The 22,271-nt window shown below is 47.4% G+C and overlaps 1 protein-coding gene across 1 annotated transcript in view; it reads left to right on the top strand.

The window, feature by feature from the left end:
• The window catches only part of PUDP (pseudouridine 5'-phosphatase), a 302,518-nt gene extending 280,978 nt beyond the window's left edge, over window positions 1-21,540 (top strand). Inside the window, exon 6 of the transcript XR_007132898.1 lies at window positions 21,405-21,540. The gene's annotated coding sequence lies outside the window, so the exon portion shown is untranslated. The remainder of the gene's footprint in view (window positions 1-21,404) is intronic.
• The last annotated feature ends 731 nt before the right edge of the window (window positions 21,541-22,271 follow it).

The raw sequence follows: 22,271 nt of genomic DNA, 5'->3' as shown, positions 1-22,271 counted from the left end.
TGAAGTAATGGAATGATCAGAAGCCTGCTTGGGAACCCTGGTAGTTATAATTATGCTCCCTTCTTGGGGCAATTTTAGATGATACAGGAGGGGGACCGGGCAGGAATTATGTCATGCCAAGGGTGGTTCTGTTTCCCTTATGCAGGCGTCCCCATCAGACCATCAAGGTGGTACCCCTTTGTGCATAGACAGGGTTCCTTTCCTGCAGTCACACAGCATAATCTCAGGGTAAAAGGTACACTCCTGCAGGCTCTAATTTTGTATTTATGAAATTTTTATGGGTTCTCTAATAGAGACGATGCCTCAAGTTTAGCCAAGGTGTGAAAAATATTTTACAGCAGGGAGATGTCTCCGCCACGATTCTCTCAGATATGAGCATAAACATAGAAATAGTCGGAACGGTTTTGGAAGAAAGACTTTCCACTCCTGGCCCTGCTGGGCTGTGCAATGAGGCACTTGGCTATAGATCATCCTATTTAATGCTTCTCAAACCGACTAAGGTGGAGCTCATCGTCCTTTTTATACATGAGGGGGACGGGGCCCAGGTGGGTGGCCCCAGTGCGAAGACATGATTGGCAGGTCCAAGCCAGATTTTCCTGCTTCCAAAGACAGTTCTCTGCCAGCCTCTGCTCCTCTCTTACGGGACGGCCTTCTTTTGTTTTTCCCCTTCCCCATCCTCCCAGGCTTCCTTTTCCCAAATGGAACGTGTCCCATCTTTTTGGCTTGTCCCTCCAAGAACATGTTTTTCCATAGTCAAATTTAGCTGCTTTCCCTTGTCTGTCGTGGTTCACAAATGCTTCCCGGGATCTATAATAAGGATGCTTGTATTCCCATCTCTCTGCATATGGCACGTGGGATCTCCCGCCAATCAGGGCTCACTTTGCATAATCAGTCGTCCTCCATAGAGATGAGGACTCATGAAGAGCGCAGCCCAGGGATGGCCAGCCTGAGTCCCCGTGGACATTTTGAGCCAGCTGCTGCCCTTCCGCTAGGGTGGGGCTCCCCTGTCCTTGTCATCGGAGAATGGGTGTCGCATGTTATCCACCCCTCTCACAAGCCTGGTCCTCCCAACGCACGCCTTCTCTACCAAAATCCTACCCGGGAGAAATCCACTCTGTGTGGAGTTCCCTGCTAGCTCAGAGGGTTAAGGGCCCACTGCAGGTTAAGTTCTTGGTCGTGCTGCGGTGCAGGTGGCTGCTATGGCATGGGTTCGATCCATGGCCCAGGAACTTCTGCATGCTGTGTGAGTAGCCAAAAAAAAAAAAAAAATCCACTATGTAGAATGCCAGGAGCCCAGAAACCCAAGCATTGCCCTTCAGCAGGTGTGTGAATGTGTGCATGGTTTTCCCTTCTATCCGGTCTTAACTTGCGCCTCGGTCGGGGTGGCTCGTGCTCAGAGTGTGGTCCTGAGACTGGCAGTGTAGCATCTCCTGGGAGCTGCTTACACTTGCAGATTATGCCTCCTCACCCCAAAGCCACAGAATCAGAACGTGTGGAGTGGGGCCAGCACCGAAGGGGTGAACAAGTCCTCGAAGTGATTCTGATGCCTACGTGTGTCTGACAAGCAGGATGAATCTGGACCTGGGGCAGCACACTAACCCATGCCCCAAATCCACCTGACTCCCATCTTGTACATAAAGTTTTATTGGAACGTAGCCACAAAAAAGACATCTCAGGGAGTTCTTGTCGTTGCTCAGAGGAAAGGAAATCTGACTAGTATCCATGAGGATGCAGGTTTGATCCCTGGCCTCGCTCAGTGGCTTTAGGATCCGTCATTGCCGTGAGCTCTGGTGTAGGTCAAAGACACAGCTCGGATATGGTGTTGATGTGGCTGTGGTGTAGGCTGGCGGCTACAGCTCTGATTCAACCCGTAGCCTGGGAATTTCCACATGCTTTGAGTGTGGCCCTAAAAAGCAAAACAAAGCAAAACAAAACTAAGATAGCCCTGTGAGGAATCTCTCACTGTGGCCTAAATAAAATATGTTATCCCAGTCTTAAAAAAAAAAAAATTGGGGGAGTTCCCGTTGTGGCGCAGTGGTTAACGAATCCAACTAGGAACCATGAGGTTCCCTGCCCTTGCTCAGTGGGTTGACGATCCGGCGTTGCCGTGAGCTGTGGTGTAGGTTGCAGACGTGTCTCGGATCCCGCATTGCTGTGGCTCTGGCGTAGGCCGGTGGCTACGGCTCCGATTGGACCCCTAGCCTGGGAACCTCCATATGCCGCGGGAGCGGCCCAAGAAATAGCAAAAAAAAGACAAAAAAAATTTTCACTATGCCCAACAAAACTTCTGTTTCAATTTCAAAATCCATAGAAGCAAGGGCACAATTTCTCCTGAAAATGCACGTGACAAACTCAGATAGAGAGTACTAACGGTGAGACACTGAAGACTAAATTTTGACTCACAAATGATTCACTGTAGGATTTCCTATTGTGCCGCAGTGGAAACAAACCCAACTAGTATCCATGAGGATGCCAGTTTGATCCCTGGAGTTGCTCAGTCAGTTAAGGATCTGGCATTGCTGTGGCTGTGGTGTAGGCTGGCTGTGGTGTAGGCTGGCAGCTGCAACTCCGATTTGACCCCTAGGCTGGGAACTTCCATATGCTGCAGATGCAGCCCTAAAAATCAAATAATAATAATCATGATAATTTACTGAGCCATTTCATTGAGGTGGGTGCTTTGATTTGCCAGGGAAAAGAGTAATGCCATGGCATCTGTTAATAGCTCTGTGACGTTGCAATTACCCAGACCTAAGGACGCCATCCCAGGCCAGCGTATGGGTCACACGGCTGGGTCTGTGTGGTTACTCTGCCTGGCCACTGCTGACCACTTGTGGAATGACCTCCCTTAAGAATCAGAGGGACAGCAGAAGAAATGAAAGCTGGGAGTTCCTGTCGTGGCTCAGTGACAACAACCTGACTAGGATCCATGAGGATGCAGGTTTGATCCCTGACCTCGCTCAGTGGGTTAAGGAGCCATCGTTGCCCTGAGCTGTGGTGTAGACCTGGCTTGGATCCCACGTTGCTGTGGCTGTGGTGTCGGCCGGCAGGTTCAGCTCTGATTGGACCTCTAGCTTGGGAGCTTCCATATGCCGAGGGTGCAGCCCTAAAAAGGCAAGAATGATAGGAAGAGAGGGAGAAAGGAAGAAAGGAAGGAAGGAAGGAAGGAAGGAAGGAAGGAAGGAAGGAAGGAAGGAAGGAAGGAAGGAAGGAAGGAAGGAAAGTAGAAATGAAAGCAAACCAGAAACACACACTGATGACAACACCCTTTGTGGAAGCAGCTCTTGAGCATAGCTATGCAAAGATGATCTAGCTTCTTGAAAAGAAAAACAAATGCAGAAACACGCAACTGGCCACCTCTCAGACAGCTCCTTCTCCATTTCCTGCTCTTCCTTGACAAGGGATGCAGCAAGTCCCGGCATTCTCAGAGCCCGGCTCTCTCTCCTATTTCTGTTTCTGATCCTTCCTACCTTCTGGCTGCTAAGAGGATCCTGTGTTCCCGGTTCCAGCCAGTGTCTCTGGAGGATCCTGTGTTCCCGGTTCCAGCCAGTGTCTCTGGAGCACTCCAAGACGGTACATGGGACATGACTCCATTTGATGCCTCAGAGGAATGTCAGCCTGAACAATGACGCACACTGGATCCTCAGACCTCTCTCGTCTCCCTGGGCATTGCTGCAGCCTGACCCTTCTGCGTTCTGTCTCCCTCAGGCCACACACGCTTATAGATCCAGGATTCGTGCTACTTGGAATTCAACCTGGACAAGATTTTCTCGCATTGCTCCCCTCCCAACCTGAAATGTACCATAAAGTCTTGCCTACTTGACTCTCAGAATGCCCTCGTCTTGGGGCTGGCAGTGTGGCTACAAGAAGCAAGAAGAGGGAGACACACATTCAAGAAAAGAACCATGGATAGATGGCCAAAAAGAACCTGAAAAGGTGCTCAACACCACTTATTATTGGAGAAATGCAGATCAAATGTACAATGAGGTACCACCTCTCACCAGTCAGAATGGCCATCATTAAGGGAGGAAGTGGGATGGATGGGGAGTTTGGGGTTCATAGATGCAAACTATTGCTTTTGGGGTGGATCAGCAATGAGATCCTGCTGTACAGCACGGGGAACTATATCTACTCAATTGTGATGGAGCACAATGGAGGATAATGTGAGAAAAAGGACATATATATATATATGTGTACATATATATGTATATACACACACACACATATACACACATATACACACATATATATAACTGGGTCACTTTCTGTACAGCAGAAATTGACCGAATACTGTAAATCAACTATAATGGAAAAAACAAAAATTTTTAAAAAATGAAAAACTATAAATTGACACAAAGATTTAAAAAAAAATCTACAAACAATAAATGCTGGGGAGGGCATGGAGAAGAGGAAGCCTCTTACACTGTTGGTGGGAATGTAAATTGGTACAACCACTATGAAAAAACAGTATGGAGGGTCCCCAGAAAATGAAATATAGAACCACCGTGGGAGTCAGCAATCCCACTCCTGGGCATACATCCAGACAAAACTACAATTCAGAAATGTACATGCACCCCAGGGTTCATAGCAGCACTATTCCCAATTAGCCAAGACCTGGAAGCCACCTCAATGTCCGTCAACAGAGAAATGGATTAAGATGTGCTATCTCTATACAATGGAATATTATTCAGCCATAAAAAATAATGACATGTCATGTGCAGCAGCATGGGTGGACATATTGCTAGAGATGCAGGAAGGCAGACAAATACCATATGACGTCACTTATATGTGAAATCTGATTTTTAAAAAGACGCAAAGAAACTTATTTATAAAAGAGAAACAAACACAGATTTCACAACCAATCTTGCGGTTACCACGGGTAAAACCATGTGGGGAGGAAGAACTGCGATGGTGAGAGTAACATCTACACAGGACCATATAAAAGAGATGATTAATGAGCACCTGCTGTAGAGCACAGGAAAATCTACTCAAGAGTCTGTAATAACCTATATGGGAAAAAAGAATGGAGATGTATATATATACACACACACACATATATATATGACTGACTCACTTTGCTGTACACCTGAAACTAATACAACATTGTAAGTCAACTATACTTCAAAGAAATTAAATTTAAAAAAAAGAAAGAAAAAGAAAGGACCCCCAATACCTCTCTGATTCTTCAGTGTGACACCTTTTTGTCCCATGCCTCCTCTCTGGATATGAGGACAGAAAAAAAAAAAATCCCTTTGCTTCTGCTCTGTCTGTTGAAACTAACAAAGTGCCACAAATGCATGGGAAAGATTGTTTCACTTAAAGCAGTGGTTCTCAATCAGAGACAGTTTTGTTCCCTGGGAAACATTTGTGGATTCTAAAAAATAGGACAAACTAGTGAAACACAAAGGAAGGAGTTCCTGTCGTGGCTCAGGGGAAATGAATCTGACTAGTATCCATGAGGATGCAGGTTTGATCCCTGGCCTCGCTCAGTGGGTTTAGGATCCAGTGTTGCAGCGAGCTGTAGCATAGGTCACAGACACGGCTTGGATCTGGCGTTACCGTGGCTGTGGTGTAGACCAGCAGCTGCAGCTCCAATTCAGCCCCTAGCCTGGGAACCTTCATGTGCCATGGGTGCAGCCCTAAAAAGACCAAACAAATAAATAAAAAATAAAATAACAAACACTAAAGAAGCATACTCACAGATCTAGAGGACAAATGAGTGGCGATCAGTGGGGGGAGGGGGGGAACATAATGGGGGAGGTGGGTAAGAGGTACAAACTCTTAGGTATAAAATAACCTACAGGATATATTGTACACCAAGCAGAATAAAGCCAATATTTTATCATAACTACAGATGGAGTGTAACCTTTGAAAGTGTGACTCTCTGATTGTATACCCACATCTTATGTGATACTGTCAGGCAACTTATGAAAAGATGCCTTTGCATCTTTTCACAGGTGAGAAAAGAATACAAAATAAATAAACATCCCACCATGCCCAGGAGAGCCCCACACAATAAGGAATCATCTGGGCACCGTTCTTTGCCCCTTCAACAGGCCCCCTGAGGTTGGATGGGCAGAAGCAATGATCCCCCCTTGGAAGCTATGGAAATTTACCTGCTGCAAAGTTCCATGCATTTTCTGAGACGTCAGTGCTTCGCAGAGGGTTCCACCTTTGTGCTCCCTTCCCTGGGAACTTCGGTTACATGGATCAGCTCAAAGCCTAAGAGCTGTCAGATGACGGAAATCTCTCCTGAGTACCTGCCGTGGTCTCTATACACACGTGTGCACTGCCCTCCAGCTGTGAGTGTGCAAGCCTTTCTTTCTTTTTCTTTTTAGGGCCACACCTGCAGCATATGGAGGCTCCCAGGCTATGGGTTGAATGGGAGTTGTAGCTGCCAGCCTATGCCACAGCCAGAGCAACACAGGATCCAAGCCACATATGCGACCTACCCCATAGCTCCCATCATCATTAGATCCTTAACCCACTGAGCGAGGCCAGAGATCGAACCCAAGTCCTCCTGGATGCTAATTGGGTTCATTACTGCTGAGCCATAACAGGAACTCCATGAACCTTTCTTTCAGCTCTCAGGCCCCCTGATGGTCTAGGGGTTAGGACTCAGCGCTCTGGTCTCAGCTCACAGCGTTCATTCCTCAACGCTCATGTATGCGTTGCTAATCCTGGAGCGTTTGGGATCAGCTCATCCTCTCAAGCAGCTCCCTACTTTTCTCTACTTCAGGTCACATCAAAACAGTTGCCAAGGGGGAGAGGGAGGGAGTGGGATGGACAGGGAGTCTGGGGTTAGCAGATGCACTGTGACATTTAGAATGGGTAAGCAATGAGGTCCTACAGTGCAGCACAGGGAATTCTACTCTATCCAGTCTCTTGGGATAGAACGTGATAGAAGATAGTTTGAGAAAAAGAATGTATATGTGTTTGTGTGTGTGTGTGTGTGTGTGTGTGTGTGTGTGTGTGTGAGGCTGGGTCACTTTGTTGTACAGGAGAAATTGACACAATGCTGTAAATCAACTACACTTTTTTAAAAAAGACATGGGAAAATGTAAAAAGAATGATCAATGAAGAAATATGAATTTTAATATGGAAATAATGAGAACATTCCCCCACAGTTAATTCTCACCAATATCACAAAGATATCACACAAAAAGGGGCATCACTGTTATTTACCTCCAAGCCATGGCTCTACAAAGTAGCATGAAGGGTCATTCAAGTTTCTGGTCAGCTGCCTGGTGCAGACTGTTCATCTGTGGTCCTCAGACAGCCCCCCCTCTTTTTCTTATCTCTTAGCATGTAAATTCCTCAGCAGCATGAAACAGGGTTGTGCTGTTTTCTTCCCCAGCAAAGAGAAGCATCAGACGTGGAGATATATAAACCTTTTGTCAAGACTTTAGGATTTATCCTGTCCCTAGGAGAGAAATTCAAGATAAGGTTGGAGTCCCATAAAGCAGTCTTCAAAAAAGGGCCACAGTTCTCCTGCCATGCCTGAATCTCCTTTCTTCTCCTGCTTCCTTCCACTGGCTCACAGGCAAACCACCTGGTGGTGTTGAGGGTGAGGGTGTGATGTCGCTGTTGCCTAAACACTGAAAAACCTGTTTCCTCTTTGCTTCCTCTTCCTCTCCATTTTCCACTTCCCTTCTGTATTTCCCTGCCTGTTCCCTCCTTCAGTCTCCTGATTGGTTGAGGTATAAATAGCTCAGTAACCTGTTCCCTCCTCCAGCCTCCTGATTGGTTGAGGTATAAATAGCTCAGTAACCTGCTCCCTCCTTCAGTCTCCTGATTGGTTGAGGTATAATGGCTCATCAGCCTGTTCCCTCCTCTAGTCTCCTGATTGGTTGACGTATAATGGCTCATCAGCCTGTTCCCTCCTTCAGTCTCCTGATTGGTTGAGGTATAATGGCTCATTAACCTGTTCCCTCCTCCAGTCTCCTGATTGGTTGAGGTATAAATGGCTCATGGTTCATCAGCATGTCCCTCCTCCAGTCTCCTGATTAGTTGTCTAGAGTTTGCAGCCTCCTGCTTGTGGTTAAAAGATAGTTTCTGACAAGCATCAAGAATATTGCCTGGGACATGGAAGCAACCTAAATGTCCATCAACAGAGGAGTGGATAAAGCAGATGTGGTACATATACACAGTGGAATATTACTCAGCCATAAAAAGAAATGAAATAATGGCATTTGCAGCAACATGGATGGACCTAGAAATTATCATGCTAAGTGAAGTTAGACAGTGAGATACAAACATCATATGCCATCACTTATACGTGGAACCTAAGAAAAGGATACAGTGAACTTCTTTGTAGAAAAGAAACTGACTCACAGACTTTGAGAAACTTATGGTTACCAAAGGAGACAGGTGGTGGGGGGGGATGGGCTGGGTGTTTGGGATGATAATGTTGTAAAATTGGGTTGGGATGATGGTTGTACAACTATAAATATAATAAAATTCATTGAGTTAAAAAAAAAAAGACTATCTTATGGGTTTCCACTGACACAGGAGAAGGGGCAGAGAGCTCATACTTACCTTCAGTTCCATTTCATGGCCCCCAGGTGACCTTGGGGAGGTCCCTGCCCATCAACTGTACCCTCCTTACTTGGTCCCATCTGGGATCTGCTTCCATTGACTCTGGTGTTGAAACTAAGAGCACAGACTCTGGGGCCAGACCACACATACGCCTCACCCCCTGCATGCTCTTCAGCAACTTAAATCCTCCAGGGCTCAGTGTGCTCATCTGTGAAATGGGGGCAGTGGTCCTTCCTTCAGTGGCCAGCATTCCGAGACTCCTTTTACCGAAGAGGGAAGCAAAGCATCTGGAGGGTGGGGGCGGGTGTTACTAAAAGTGGGGTCTGGCTGTTCACCACTGGAAAAGTAAGACTGGAGAGACAAAGTTGGTAGGAAATGGAAAGTTGCTTTATGCAGGAAGCTGGCAATGTGGGGAGTGGGTGGACGCATGTCCAAAGGCCAACTCCCCATTCCTGATCAGAGGGCAAGAACTTATAAAGGGGAAGTTCAGGGCCGAACAGGCAGAGGGAGGGGGGCTGCGTGCAGAGTGGCACGGTCCACTCTGGCGGTCCTCTTGACCCGGGTCATGGCTGGTCTAACCAGCATCCTCTTGATTGTTTTAAGCACAGTTGGTCTTCAGTTCCAGGGTCGGTTTGCTCCCATTTCCTTGAGGCCAGCTCTCAGAATAGTGGCAGCCGATGCCACGGCTACAGTCTGGTCATCAAGCCGTAAACATCTTCCGTCTGGTGGGGGTTTCAGTCTCTGCAAAATGGTGCAAAGGATGCGGCTCAGAATATCATCTGTATAGCCCTTGATGAGGAACTAAAGGTCCTTGACTTGCTTAAGGACTAAACTATTGTTATTAGGTCCCATTAGACTGCTTTCCTTTGCTTCTGCATTTTCTCACTGCACTGCTTAAACTTACTCTTTGAGTGAAGTTTTTCCACAGGCAAAAAGCAGACAAGGACCTGGGATGGGGGACGGACCATAACGTCCTGCCCTGTTTCCATTGGAGGGTCTCATCTCAGCTTTGTGCTTGGTGTGAAAGGGTCTATTCTCTCACCCTCTCAGCACCTCCATTTCCCACCTGTCCAGTGGGTGTGATCGTTGCCTTCATCTTTTGATCACAGTGGGGGCTGGTGGGCTTTGTAAACTGATGATATGATGCACAGACTAATTACCCTGGTTGTCCAGAGCAATATATATGCAAAGACACCTGCAGGCAGTCCAGCCCCAGGTCCTCGGTCCTGGTTACGGCTCATCACCTGTCTGGGGACAAGGAGAGCCTACCTCAGTGATCCCCGGGGTTGCTGTCACTGCCTTTAACACTTTGTTCTGACCGCCGTATTCTTTCCTTCGCTGGCCGTGCCCCCTCCCAGGAGGCCACCGAGTCTTTCTCTTCCCTCAGTTAGAAACCAAGTTCACCACCAGGAGGTGAATTAATTGTAGCCACAGAAATTAATTATGAAATTAATTGTGAAGACGTGCCCATCAACCTACAAGGGGAGGTGATTCAGAACCCGGTCTCTTCTATATTTTAGGAAAAAAGGCCCCTTGGCTGGACAACAGACATGGAAGGAACTTTGTAAACAACGATAGTTTAATTTAAAAAGAGAAAAGAAAGAAAGAGAAAGAAAGAAAGAGAGAGAGAAAGAAAGAGAAAGAAAGAAAGAGAGAGAGAAAGAAAGAGAAAAAGAAAGAAAGAAAGAGAGAGAGAGAGAGAAAGAAAGAGAAAGAAAGAAAGAAAAAGAGAGAGAGAGAGAAAGAGAGAGAGAGAGAGAAAGAAAGAAGAAAGAAAGAAAGAAAGAAAGAAAGAAAGAAAGAAAGAAAGAAAGAAAGAAAGAAAGAAAGAAAGAAAGAAAGAAAGAAAGAGGGACCCTTGGGGGAATGGAGCATGCCCAAGCCCAGCAGGGAGTCAGCTAGCTCTCCGGGAGAAAACCGCCTGTCGTAAGGCACAAAGCCCAGGGCGGGTGGCCTCATCACCTTATGTTTTGGGAAAAAGCGATGTATATCAACGACGACATTCCCCACCGGCCAGCAAGATCCTTTCCTCGCTCTTCCCCCATCCCACCCTTCCTCAGGCCCCACCTTGGCCCCACCAGCAGGAATGGGTTCCCCATGGGAGGGCAACCCCACAGTTCCTTGGGTTGATGGCAGTGCTTCTTGGGGTTGCTTCCCCGAGAGAAACGTGGGCTGGGACCGTGTGACGATCTGGGAGACACCAGAGTTGGCCACGTAACCGAGGGGTGAGTTTTTAAACCCTTGGCGTGGGTGGATGCTGGCCTCAAAGGCAGCGTGTATATAGGGCTCTTTGCAGAGACGTGCCGCCGGGAAGGAAATAAAACATGGGCGGAGAGCACCTCCTAGTCCTTCTCCTCGCTGCAGAGGGGGATGACATTACATTAGGCTCTGGATAGTCCACCTGCCGGGGCCTCACCAAACACGACTTGTATCCTGGGATCAAACCACAGGTCTGTGCCTGTGATGGTCCCGTCAGCAGGCCGGCCCCGCCCTCCCGGAGTCCGCTCAGGGCTGGAGGGCAGGGGCCTCCAGGAGGCTCTGGCAAGGAGCGGACGTCCCCCTCTTCCTTCCCTACCCACAGCCCTGGAGGTTCTTGGCAAGAGCCAGGGCCCTCTCGCCCTGTGGTTTTAGGCAAGTCTGTGCTGTCAACGAGAACGGACTCTGGTCCTTGCTCAGGAGCCCGTGTAATTGACCCCCAGAACCGCTTGATTTGTGAGTATCCATCAGCCACAGTGAGAGCCAGGCTGGCCATCCCTGTCCTGGGAGCCGAATTATCAGAGGCTTGTTGGCTGAACTGGAGGAAATTTAGTGCCACCAAAATTAATGGGATGCTGTCAGAGCATCCTTCACCGAATAGTGGACAATCAAGTTCAAGTGGTCGGAAGCGGGGACTCTGATAGAGGAGAAAAGAAAGATTTTTTTAGAGTTTGCAGGGGCGTGTCAGGTGAACAAATACTTGGCCTTTCTCCCTATGGCCCAGAGCCCATTTTTAAATATAATAACAAAATATTATCTGAAAGAGCTAACGTGAGGAACGGTTAGGTATAGTGGCTATTTTCTTTTATTTTTCCTCCAATGAAAATGAAGACTATTTCCTCATTAGAAAAGACTTAGTACCATTTGGTAGCATCGGGAAAGAAGATTCTAATAATTTGAAGGGCATTATCTAACCTTTTCAAAGGCAGAGTGGGGAAGATTTTTTTCTGTTTCCATATAGACCAGAAACAAAAAAGCTTAATCAACTCTCTGGCTCTTTTGGGATACCAGACCTGTGTTTTGCACATGCGATTTGTACAAAACATACTCCTTCCTGTTGAATTCCAGTTTTTCAATGATGCAACTTTTTAAACAAAGTACCTTCTCTCTGTTAGGATTTTGGAGACTTTACCAAAATAATACATCCCTCGTCTTGTGCACAGCACTCCAAAATAGGTATCCACTTCATCTTCTTTTTTTTTTTTTGTCTTTTGTCTTTTTTGTTGTTGCTATTTCTTGGGCCGCTCCCGCGGCATATGGAGATTCCCAGGCTAGGGGCTGAATCGGAGCTGTAGCCACTGGCCTACGCCAGAGCCACAGCAACTCGGGATCCGAGCCGCGTCTGCAACCTACACCACAGCTCACGGCAACGCCGGATCATTAACCCACTGAGCAAGGGCAGGGACCGAACCCGCAACCTCATGGTTCCTAGTCGGATTCGTTAACCACTGCGCCACGACGGGAACTCCAACTTCATCTTCTTGAGAAGCTAATTAAGATATAAAGAGTTATCCTGGGAGTTCCTGTTGTGGCTCAGCAGTTACACACCTGACTAGGATCCGTGAGGATGCGGATTCCATCTCTGGCCTCATTCACTGGCTTGAGGATCCACGGTTGCCGTGGGCTGTGGTGTAGGTCACAGACACAGCTCAGATCTGGCGTTGCTGTGGCTGTGGTGTAGGCCGGGAGCTCCAGATCTGATTCAACCCCTCGCCTGGAAACTTCCATATGCCACATGTGCGGCCCTGACCAAAAAAAAAAAAAAAAAAATTATTCCTAAAGTCATATTAATGGATAGACTCTGCATAATTTGTGTATCATAGTTTTAAGGCCTAATTTGTTTACAATCTTCAATGGAATAGGGATAGTGTTTTTTAAAAATCAATTATGTTCAATTTCTATTTCTTTCTTCCTAAGACGTTTTTAAAGAAGAAATACTTAAAAGTCTGATGTTGTTTATCCCAAGATTAGTTTGATGGCCAATTATGCTAGTCATCTTTTTGCTTTGTAATGTGTTTGAACATATAGAAATAAAGCCCTGAAGAAAATCTTCAAACCAGGTCTTAAATATCTAGAGGTCATTACATCTCAAAATACCTAACTTATTTATTTTGCAAGTTTACCAAGTGTGTTTTGAATTCTTTCTAAAAGAATTTAGTCTCTTTGAACCACTAAAACTATCACCTCACAAGTCCATAATGCCTCAACATCCATCAGAATCAAATATCAAATAAGAATCAATATCAAATCAATCAATAAGAATCAACGTCAAATCAAATAAGAATCAAATATCCATGAGGACACAGGTTCGCTCCCTGGCCCTGCTCAGTGGGTTAAGGAACCGGCGTTGCCACAGGCTATGGTGTAGGTCACAGACGTGGCTTAGATCTTGTGTTGCTGTGGCTTGTGGTGTAGGCTGGCAGCTGTAGCTCCGATTCAACCCCTAGCCTGGGAACCTCCATATGCCTTGGATGCAGCCTTAAAAATAAAAGACAAAAAGAGCGAAAAAAAATAGAAAAAAAAAAGAATCATTGTTGTGAACTGAAGATCTGTTTTTATAGAAGCAAGGATAATGGTTAGCAGCTAACTACATATCATATCGCCAAGTCATCTGTTTTATATCTTGTTTTAGCCACATAAAGTGATCACTTGGAGATTACTCCATAATTACATTCCTGAGACGCTTCATTTTTTTTTAAATGTTTGTATGGCATTTTATTGAATGGGCAGACCATAATTTTCTTGGCCATTAGTCTATTGGTGGACATTTAAATAATTTCCAAACTTTTTTATTGCTGTATCCCATGAACCAGAAGCAAACTGTTTTCATTACTGTTGCTTTAAAATATGATTTCATATCTCTGAGGCATCATTTTCTCTCTACATTAAATTTCTCTTCCTGCATTTTACTGACTTTTTTGCCTTTTTTTTTTTTTCTCCCTCTTGGGAGCCTTGGAAGCAGCTTGACTACTTCAGGCAAAATCTGATTATCTTTTTCTCAAGTGTGAACATGGACATGTATTAATGATGAAAAATAGAATGTTTTCTACCCTGATCCTCCCTTTCGGGGAGACTCTGCCTTGTAGTCCCCTGGCTATAATAGCTGCAAGAATGGAATGACGCCAGCTGATGAGCTGTGCACACACGATTATCGTAGAAGCATGACCATCCATGCCACTGACACCAGGGTCCAACAAAGCCCACCTCCTGACCCTGGGGCATAGTGAAGGAAAGATGGTGTCTATTGCAGGCACCAAGAAAGGAGAAGGGGTAGCTGGTGCTTCAGAGACCTGAACTACCCCTACGGTTTTCTGGGAAGGGCGTTTAAAGACAGGGTGAGGGAGGGGGTGGTTGTGGAGTGTCATCAGCTCATGGGCCTTCTTCTGATTGGTTGATGGTGGGGTCATCAGGTATCAACATCATCCGCCTTCTGGTTCCAAGCCGTGTGGGTTCTGTGTGGTCTTAAGTTAACTTCTTCCGCCTGGTGGGGGGTTCAGTGCTTGCAAAACTGCTCCAAGGACATGGCCCAGAATATTCTCTTTAGTTCTTGAAGAGGAATGAAAGACCCTTGATTTTGTTGAATGGCCAAATTATCATTATTGGGGCTTGCTGTTTCCCTTTGTTTCCACATTTTGTCACCTCTCTGATTGAATTTGCCCTTTGGAACATGGGAAAGGGCTAGGAGAATAGAGCTCTTCTATAAACAAAAGACAGGCAGAGGACATTGCTGGTGGGGGAGCTGTCCCTGGAAGTCCCCACAGGGTCTTGCTTGGTTCCAGTCTCAATACTTTCATCTCGTTCGCAACATAGAGAATGGTATTGATCATCATATCACGTAGCTTCCTGATGCGACAGAATAAAGCCACATAAGCTGCAGTGGCTCATGGTAACACACAGCCATTGCTCACGGTCTCTGGGGATTGGGAGCCTTGCCGGGGCTGAAGTGGGTATTTATGGTATGGCATCTGGGACGGCATTCATCTGCAGGCTTGAGTGGGGCTGGAACATCTGCCTGCAAGACACGTCACTTGCATGGCTGTTGGCTGGAGGTCACAGCTCCTTAGCGTCGTGGAGAAGGACTTGGTTGCTCAGCATGCCACCTGCTCCACAGGGCTGCTTGAGTGTCCTTGCATGACAGGTGCTGGCTTTCTTCAGCATGAGTGAGGCAAGACCTATGGATCCACAGAAACCATGGTGCATTTTATGACCTAACCTTGGGAGTCATGCACCATCACCCTATAAACTGTAGTATTCTATTGTCCTCGATACAGTGTAGCAAAGAATTATATACGTGTGTAAATGGCAGGGGGCAGGGATTGTTGGGGGCTCTTTAGAGCAGCTACTGCCATGATGAGGAACTGATACTTTCAGTTCTCACTCTGGAGCCAGTGACAGATGATGTTTCACCCATTTTCAGTTACATATGGCCCAGTGAGTTCTTTTTATAATTTGGTGCCACCAGCGATATGGGCAGTGCAGTTAAGAACGTGGTCAAAATCCCCTTAAGGTTACTCTGACATCAGTCTCTTCATTTATCAAGGTCTCCTTTTAGCATCCTGCATCTCCTTTGTAGCCTCCTTCTTTTAAACACTTCACAATTTCATTCCCTCCACACCCGCCACAGTGAGTTCCTCACTGAGGTTGAAAATTATTTCGCTAAACCAGAAGAGTTCAGATTGTTTCTGTCAAAGGCACCAGAGAGTCTACCATCTGCTATGTACTCACCAGGGCTACACGGTGAATATTTCCAACAGTCTGGAGGAATCCTGCCTTTTCACTGGGCACATTGCCTCCGTTTAGAAGATCACTCCTTTGTTCCAGAAAACTCGGATGGAGTGGATAACGTTGGGATGATTGAGTGATATGCTTCTTGTCCTTTTTCATCGCTCTCTCTTTCCCCCTTCCCTCCCTCTATCTTCCTCCTCTTCTTCCTCTCTCTCTCTCACTGTCTTCTTTTGTCTTAGATTCCAAACATACACATAGCAGTATATAACTCAGAAAGAAGTGGATGCTCCCGTGATTCTGACAGCTAGCTGTAAAGTGCAAAATAGAACATGTTTTAAAGTGATTTCTTTACTCAGTTCTGTATGCGCTACGTAGGAGGGTCAAGACAATTTACAATTTAAAACAAGGTGATGAAGGAGGGACCAGAGTGGCCAGGAAACTTTGGAGCTCTCTTTTTTTATTCATTCTTCCTCATCCATAATTGAATGGCTCTTAAGAAATAACGTTAGTCCTAATAGCAGCACTCATTGAAAATGACTGCTCATCAATACCTGCGCACACCTGCACACGCCCACGCACACACACACACACTCTCTCTCGGAAAGTCATTAAAACAAACTCATCATCAATTTCCATTCCTCAGGCATCTCTAATGATATAAAAAGTGTCCCATTTGACAGGCAATAATAGCCTTCCGTCCAGGGCCTTCTTATGGTCCAGAAAGCCGGCACTCACTCACGCAATGAATAAGACATTGACTTGGGACTGCTAATGATGTTGAATGGCTGTGCTTCGCTTCTCTTCGGAGAGGTTGTGGTGGCAATTAGCTTGACCATTCAGCTGGTCTAGATGCCTCACAGCTGAAAGCCGGCTAGATTGTCTGAACATCAGTTTACTTTCAGGGTTGCACTAGAAAGCCCCAAAGCAACACTGAAACCCTGTGGAGGGGAAGAGGAAAGCCCCATTTCAAGGACAGAGACCAACCGTGGAGACCTTCTCACCCTGTTTTCTGTGGGGACTCAGAGTCCCTATGTGTCCGTTTTTGACTTTCTAGGCTCCCTGATCCCTTTAAGTCATTTTCCTATTTATTCAAGAAGTCACCTTAAAAAGAGGTGGGCAGGAGTTCCCGCGGTGGCTCAGTGGGTGACGAGCCCGACAAGTATCTATGAGGATGCCGGTTCCATCCCTGGCCTCGCTAAGTGGGTTAATAACCCATCATTGCCATGAGCTGTGGTGTAGGTCGCAGAGGTGGCTCGGATCCTGCATTGCTGTAGCTGTAGTGTAGGCTGGAAACTGCAGCTCCGATTCAACCCCCCACCTGGGAACCTCCATAGGGCATGGGTGCAGTCCTGGAAAAAAAAAATAATAATAAAGGTGTGGACAGACAATTCTTTGCCTGTGTGGCAAGCAGAGGTTGTGACGGCCTTTCTCCTGGGCTATCTTTTCAAGGATATGTGATCAAGTGCAATTTCACGTGTGCAACAAATTTCAGTGAAACCAAACAAACTGGAATGTCAGAGCTTGCAGCAGAGAAAGATTTACTGGAGGGCCAAGCAAGGAGAATGCGTAGCTTGTGCTCAAAAAAACCCCAAACTCCCTGAAGGTTTCTGGGGGAGGAGTCTTTTATAGGCAACATTTGGGGTGAGGGCTGCAGGGGGTGTGGCTTTCTTCTGATTGGCTGATGGTGAGGTCATAGGGTGGGGCTCTGCCTGAAGGTACCATCCTCTGCCTGGGTTGGGGGCTTTAGTTCTTGCCGAAGATCTCCAAGGTAGTGGCATCTAGTGTTAGGCTGAGGCAGCACTGGGACCTGCCCCTAGGCTCCACTATTGCGTCTTGATGGCCCCTCCCTGGTCTCTGCATCCCCTCCCTTCCCTGATAAGCACCTGTTTGAACCCACCCTTTGGTATTCAGGGAAGATCCTAAGGCTGAAGCCTTTATGCTGCAAGTAAGAAATTGAGAAGAGGAAAAGGATTTTGTGCCCAGCAGGTCCAGCACAGGGTCCTGCTGGGTTTCAGATGTTTGTATAGCTAACAGCCATTGGGAGCCAGAGGTAAGATCTCGTCTAAAGCAAACGGCAGGCTTGCTCTATTTATTGCTTCGTATGCCCGCCCTTTGACAAAGATAATATCTTCCTGGAGAGGATCGTTTACAGGCAGGCTTGTAGCCCATTAGCCGTGCCAGCTTGTTCCCTAAGCACAGGGTTCTCTCCTGGGTCACAATTCACTGTGCACCCACGCGAGAGCCCTCTTCCTGTTCCCTGTGGGAGCCAGCCCCAACACTGCCACCCTGCCTCCTGTTGTCCCTGTGAGAACAAGTAGAGTCTTGTCTCTGACCTGGGAGTCTCTTGTCTTCTGCCATCCTCTGTGAGGCTCTGGTAGGCACACCTGTTGGACCAGAACTGTGGTAAAATCTGAGGTCCTTCGTGGTTCTTTTTTTTTTTTTTTAATGATGTTTATTTTTTCCATTATAGCTGGATTACAGTGTTCTGCCAATTTTCTACTGCACAGCAAAGTGACTGAGTTATATGTATATACACATTCTTTTTCTCACATCAGCCTCCATCATGCTCCATCATAAGGGACTAGACATCATTCCCAGTGCTGTGCATCAGGATCTCATTGCTTCTCCATTCCAAAGGCCATCATTGGCACCTATGAACCCCAGACTCCCAGTCCATCCCACTCCCTCCCCCCTCCCCCTGGGCAACCACAGGTCTGTTCTCCAAGTCCATGATTTTCTTTTCTGTGGAAAGGTTCATTTGTGCCGTATATGTGATTCTAAATATACGTGATATGCTAAGGTGCTTCTCTTTCTCTTTCTGACTTCCTTCGCCCTTCATGCTTCTGAACAAAGCATGGCAACTGAAGTACAAGGAGTGATGCAATGGCGTCCATCCTCCCTGAAGCAAAGTATGCTCTTTCCACCCGCTTCCGTAGAGGAAGAAGCATGTCCTGTAGCAGCTAGGGTCTTTCCTGGGGCCACTCCTCACCTAGTGTGTCACGCTTTGTTCAGCGGATGCTGGCAAAGCCCCCTAGTTCCCGGTGAGGGAGCAGAGGGTGGGGACCGTGGCCGAGAAAGCAGTAGATAGAATTCGGCCAGAGGAGGGCTCGAAAGTCCATATCTACTCGGGAGCGCGTGGTATCCAACAGCGTTTTTTAAGGTCCAGACAATTTCACTTTTTTCCTAACCAGTACAGAGGTTTCTGGGGCTTAAAACTGCCCATTTCCATCATCCACCATTAATTTGGTTGCTATTCCTCTGATGACTTAAAAAAAAAAAAAAAAAAGCACAACCTGAAAGTTGAGAGTTAAGTTTTATTTGGGGTGAAATGAGGACTTAAGCCGGGGAGACAGCTTCTCAGGGAGTCCTGAGAAACCCCTCTGAGGAGGTAAGGGGATCTATGAGTTTTTGCAACAAGGGGAAGATGGTAGGAACAAAAAATTTACAGGAAACCAGAGTTACAGAAAAAGATTTATAGAAAACCAATTTCTATGGGAAGATGTAAAGGTCTGGGCTTCCTGGAATCACTCCTTTGACATGCATCTCAGCTCTGGGCCAGGATTATTTTTTTCCTGAGTTCCCTCAGGGCTCCCCAGCTCATCCTCGGGAGTGGAAGTGGCTGCAGTGACCGATGACTGTGACATCCTTGATTTTGCCCGCTAACTACAGCCCAGGAGGCAGCATTTCAGACAGCTCTGAAATACTTCCCCAAAGAGGAAAGGGTGGATATCAAGGCAGACATCAGAACAGTGAAGGGCGACGTGCCTGCTAGTGACGGGGAGGTGACGGTCACTATTAGTCACAAACATCAGTCCTCATTGAAGGATTTTAGTGTTTTTCTAGGTATGAGGTGAGGCAAGAATGAGATGCATAAAATCTTCTCTTAAAAAATACATGACGACCTGAAGACCTGTTTTTCCCGTTTTCCCGGAGCCCAGAGTGCCTCACTCCAGGTCTCCACCCTGAGCTCTCCAGGTCGGCAGCTGCCGCAGCTCATGATTTAACCCACAGCGAGGCTGACGGCAGGTGCCAAACTCCAGTTCACACCTGCTAACAGTCTTCCCTGTCCAGCATTGCCACATTCTGAATGGGCATTCGTCACAAGCATGAGCAATAACATCATGCTGCCCAACGTGTAGAAAACGCCCGTCTGCTTCAAAGCTTATAAATGGAGCTTTCCCCAAGCGTGTGGCCCGTAACTACAGAGATAATCTGCTTGAGTCTGATGATTAAAATCAGAGCAAACAATCTACCCATAACTATGAAATAAGTTCAAGGATCAAAGACAGTCTTGAGGAGAAACCCCTTAATGACCATACTATTCTCAGCCAATTAGAAATTATGTTCCAAGCCTTGGTCTCAGGTACTGATGCTCTGAATACCAGCAAATGGCATAAAAGTGTTTCAGGGGGAAATAGGGACCTGCAGGGACGTTATAGGAGTATGTAGCGGAGGAAACATAAGGTTCCCCCTTTTGCTTCCCGGTTCTCTTGGGAGACCCCAGTGAAACAAGTTTAACAAGAGAAAAACACACAGAAGTTCATGATGTGTCCTGCTCACATCCCCGTGGGGGGAGCCCAGGGGAGGTGAGCAGTCCCCCAGGCAGCCTTTGGTGAAGACGAGATGGCATGTGGGCCCCTTTGGGGTGAGTAAGTGGCTCTTAGGAGAGGTGACGGGGCCCACACGGGAACAGACAGGAGGGGTGATGGTCTGTGATGGTCTAGCTGGGTGCGGTGGGGGCTGCTCCGCGGTGTCTGTATCCACCTACCTTGCACGTGTAGGTGACGTCATCCCTACACACCTCTGCTGTGACGCGAGGCAGACCTGCCTGATGACGACACTTCCCGGGAGGGGCTGAGGGCACCTGAGTTCCTTTGGGAGCACCCTCTCTAGGTGGATAAAGGGGAGTGTAGACAAACTTCCCCCTGTTTGCTGGTTTTCAAGTGCCCACAGCTCAAAAAACCAGGTGGCTTATTTTGGGGTGACATGTCCTGAACCCCTTTGGTCACATTGTGGGGTGACACATCCTCAACTGCTATGGTCACATCTTGGGGTGACAGCCCTAAACCCCTGTGGTCACATCTTGGGGTGACATGTCCTCAACCCCTATGGTCACATCTTGGGGGGACACGTCCTGAACCCCTAGTCACATCTTGGGGTGACATGTCCTCAACCCCTATGGTTACATCTTGGGGGGACACGTCCTGAACCCCTAGTCACATCTTGGGGCGACATGTCCTCAACCCCTCTGGTCACATCTTGGGGTGACACTCCTAAACCCCTGTAGTCACATCTTAGGGTGACACATCCTGAACCCTTAGTCACATCTTGGGGTGACACGTCCTGAACCCCTGCAATCACACCTTAGGGTGACATGTCCCGAACCCCTATAGTCATATGTTGGGGTAACATGTCCTCAATCCCCACAGTCACATCTTGGGGTGACACGTCCTGAACCCCTAAATCACATCTTGGGGTGGCACTCTGCTCCCCTTCCGTTGCATCCTTTGGCGTATTTCCCACCCTAATTCCACAGCATCTTAGAAAAGAATAATATTCCACAGCACAAAAAACACAACCCCGTGACGATAAGAGACCATGAAATGAGGAGGTTCTCTCCAACCCTGAGGCGTACTTTCTGTTTCTTCCCGGCTCTCTAACGAAAAGGGTTTGGCATGCAGTGTATTTTGCTGGGTGAGCTTTGCCAACAAGCTCGAAGCCACCCATGGGAGATATGGTTCCTCTTATGTCCAGACACCGGCCCCAGGTCCAAAGGGCACATGCTGGTCTGAGGCCAGAGCGAGGCGTTGCTCATGCTCTTGTCATAATTACACATTGCGTTCCGTTCCTGTGCTCTAGCCATCATTTTACGTTGCATTTCATTCTAGGCTCTTCACGTTTCTCAAGACACGTTGGCGGATTCTCGAATGGATGTTGGAGCAGCCATCACGTCATTGCCAAGCTCCGTCTCACTGAGAGGCCCACACAGAAACCAGGTAAAGTGCGAAAATTGACCATGACATGGTGACAGACCCTTGTTGTAATTGTCCAGTGTGACTCCGAGAGGCGTTGGGGGGGAGGGAGAGAGGGAGATGGTATGTAACAGGTTGCCGTCGCCTTCATGAGCAGGAGTAGGTGGTGGTGGGGGGGGTGTTTTCCGAGATGCTGAGGAACCAGTCCCAGCCACCCAAGGAATGTAACTGGATGCAGGCGCCAAAGAAAAGCAGCAGGAAACGGGGCACGGGTGGGCAGGTGAGGGATGCCCCATGCACAGGTGGGCAGGTGAGGGTTACCCTATGTTTAGTAGGTCTGATTCCTTAATCTGGTGTCTGGAGGAGACCCGTACATCATCCCACCTTGCTTGGAAGGTTGCATAGACTCCAGGCGTCAAAGAACAGCGTGAGCTATTTACAATCTGAGCGCTGCCTTGGAGGACGGCAGGCCTGCCAGGGCAGGTGGGCGCTGCCACAGAGAAGACGGGTGAGGGTCTGGACCTGGTAACAGCAAGCGTCCCCTGGAGCTCACCTCATTCTTTCCTTCCCTTTTGCTTCTTTCCTGTGGCTCTTCCCTTCTTTCTTTCTCTTTTTTGCATCTGAGCAACTGCCGGGAGTTTCCGTCAGAGAAGCTGCGTCAGCTTCATATGGTGTGTCTCGTACAGACAGACTGTTCTGGATGTGGGATTCATGCTATTAGTGATAAATGCTGGAGTTCCCGTGGTGGCTCAGTGGGTGAAGAACCCAACATAGTGTCCATGA

The sequence above is a fragment of the Phacochoerus africanus genome, chromosome X (assembly GCF_016906955.1).
Source record: "Phacochoerus africanus isolate WHEZ1 chromosome X, ROS_Pafr_v1, whole genome shotgun sequence".
NCBI lineage: Eukaryota > Metazoa > Chordata > Mammalia > Artiodactyla > Suidae > Phacochoerus > Phacochoerus africanus.
The sequence above is the reverse complement of the archived record's forward strand: the minus strand, read 5'-3'. Positions and strand labels throughout refer to the sequence as shown.